At 45.2% G+C, this 2,315-nt stretch overlaps 1 long non-coding RNA gene across 1 annotated transcript; it reads right to left on the bottom strand.

The window, feature by feature from the left end:
• Positions 1-263: 263 nt before the first annotated feature.
• LOC132533354 (uncharacterized) lies at positions 264-2,007 on the bottom strand. The gene is made up of 2 exons (XR_009545230.1): positions 1,916-2,007; positions 264-632 (listed from the first exon to the last, which is right to left on the bottom strand). It is a non-coding gene; the product is annotated as an uncharacterized LOC132533354 (long non-coding RNA).
• Between the last annotated feature and the right edge of the window lie 308 nt (positions 2,008-2,315).

The following is a 2,315-nucleotide window of genomic DNA, read 5'->3' as shown; positions in this document are numbered from 1 at the left end:
TGCACTTCAGCAAGGCAGTGGTCCAAGCCAAGACAAGACATGACACACCCTGAGAAGCAACTCTGGTTCCACCCCAAAACCAGAGATGAGTTTGTGCTACTCCCAATGGTGTTCTCCTCCCAGCAGAAACCTATGAGTTAGTTTGAACAGAAACCCAGAGCCCAGTGACTTGGGATAAAAGGGAAGGGAAGCTATGGGTGTGGATGAGAGATAGGAGACGGGAAAAAGAGTTCATTTGGGGTTCCCATAAAATAGAAAGTTGACTTCTTTTTTATTTAATTATTTATTTATAAAAAGGAAACATTGATTAAACCATAGGATAAGAGGGGTACAGCTTCGCACAATTCCCACCACCAGAACTTTGTATCCCATCCTCTCCCCTGATAGCTTTCCTATTCTTTAACCCCCTGGGAGTATGGACCCAAGGTCATTGTGAGATGCAGAAGGTGGAAAGTTTGGCTTCTGTAATTGCTTCCCCACTGAACATGGGCGTTAACAGGTCGATCCATACTCCCAGCCTGTCTTTCTCTTTCCCTAATGGGGAAGGGCTCTGGGGAAGCGGAGGTCCAGGACACATTGGTGGGATTCTCTGTCCAGGGAAGTCTGGTCGGCATCATGCTAGTATCTGTAACCTGGTGGTTGAAAATAGAGTTAACATACAAAGCCAAACAAATTGTTTGCCAAACATGGACCTAAAGGCTGGAATAGTGCAGATGAAGAGTTGGGGGGCCCTCCATTTTGTAGATAGCTAGTAGTCCTATTTTAGTTATATTCCAAAGGGCCTGTGGCTATACTAGTTGTTTTTTTTTTTTTTTTTTTTTTTTTCCCTGAGCCTGAAATCAGATGGGTCCTAATTATTGTCTGGGGAGGTGATGTCATGGCTGGCAGAAGGACCAGAAAGTTGGATCAGGGAAGAGAGTAGCTCCCAAATGTGGGAAAGGTCTATAAATATTGTTGACTGCAAATCCGACCGATTTGATGTGATCTGGGTCCCATATTCAGCTTAGAAAAAGCTGACTTCTATGCACCTTGGCTATGCCTGCCACGTTGCTCTCAGCACGTTTATTGCCCTAGCCTAACTCCTGTGATTGCCCAGGGCTCTTTCCTGGGCTATAGGCTGTGGTCTTACTCAACTGAGAGAAAACATGAGAGGCCCAGTTACTTGCACAAAGCAACACAACAGCTGGCTTTGAGCCCAGGGTCCGACTTCTAGTCCAGTAGTCTTTCCCATCAGAATGTGGATGACTCACTCTGTTTTTTCAAGTCATAAAGAATAGTATTGACAAAAACATCCCCAGGACCTCCACAATAGCATTCAGTAGTGTAATCATTCTTTGAGTTGACTGAGATCCAACTCTAGACACATGGCAAGGGACAACAGCTGACTCCTTTCTCCTTTATGAGTGAAATATGGGGAAAAGAACACCATCCAAGTTGGCAGAGACTGCAACTAGAGGTCTTAAGTAACTAAACGTCACACAGCAGTAGGTACAGGAGATGAATGTAGGCAAATAACCACTACACAGCCTGGACCCCAGAAAGTCTTATCTCTCAGTTCAACACTGCAAATTCCAGGTCTGCACCTACCAGTCCCATTTCCTGGCACTCAGTGACCCGACTGATTAATGTTTCCTCCCTCTTAAGCATTGTCTAAAAGTAGACCCTCCCAAAATAACTGATAAAATAGTAGAATCTCAGGACAAGAATCTCTTCTTGCCTCTTGTAACATGATTAACCTCAAAGCTTTAATCTTCAAGTATATGGTCAGGTATGAGAATCTCAGAAAAGGTGGATAGAAAGGATTAGCCCTCAGGCACTCCCCACAGGAGCATGGTAGAGACTCCTGGCTCACCATTGTACAGGGGTCCCTATCGACAGGCCCTGCCTATCCTTGAGTGGCTCCCACAGTGAGTACCTTCATGCTCAAGTATAGCAGGTCACTAGAAGCCTCTTGAAACCCAGAGAGAACCTGCTGCCTGACACGTTCACCCAGGCTGTTCGGCTGCTTTGCATGCCTATGGGGCAAGCAGGCTATTTTTGAGCAGATTTCATAACCTCCTTTGTAGCTGATGTGGTTGCTGATTGCACATGTGTTTCTAGCTCTGTTCCTGTAGTGAGAATGTTTACAGGGATGGCACATTGTCAGAGAATGTAGAGAAAGCAAGATTGAGAGATTAAAAGCACAATTTCCATGTCTAGACATCATTTGCACAGCCAGCATCTGTTCCAATCAGTCTCCAGCATTCAGCAGCAATCGCTGATGTCTCTCTGAAGCATTCATCTGATCCTGAAGAGCTTCACTACGAGATCTCCAG

The sequence above is a fragment of the Erinaceus europaeus genome, chromosome 16 (genome assembly GCF_950295315.1).
Source record: "Erinaceus europaeus chromosome 16, mEriEur2.1, whole genome shotgun sequence".
Classification (NCBI taxonomy): Eukaryota; Metazoa; Chordata; class Mammalia; order Eulipotyphla; family Erinaceidae; genus Erinaceus; species Erinaceus europaeus.
The sequence above is the reverse complement of the archived record's forward strand: the minus strand, read 5'-3'. Positions and strand labels throughout refer to the sequence as shown.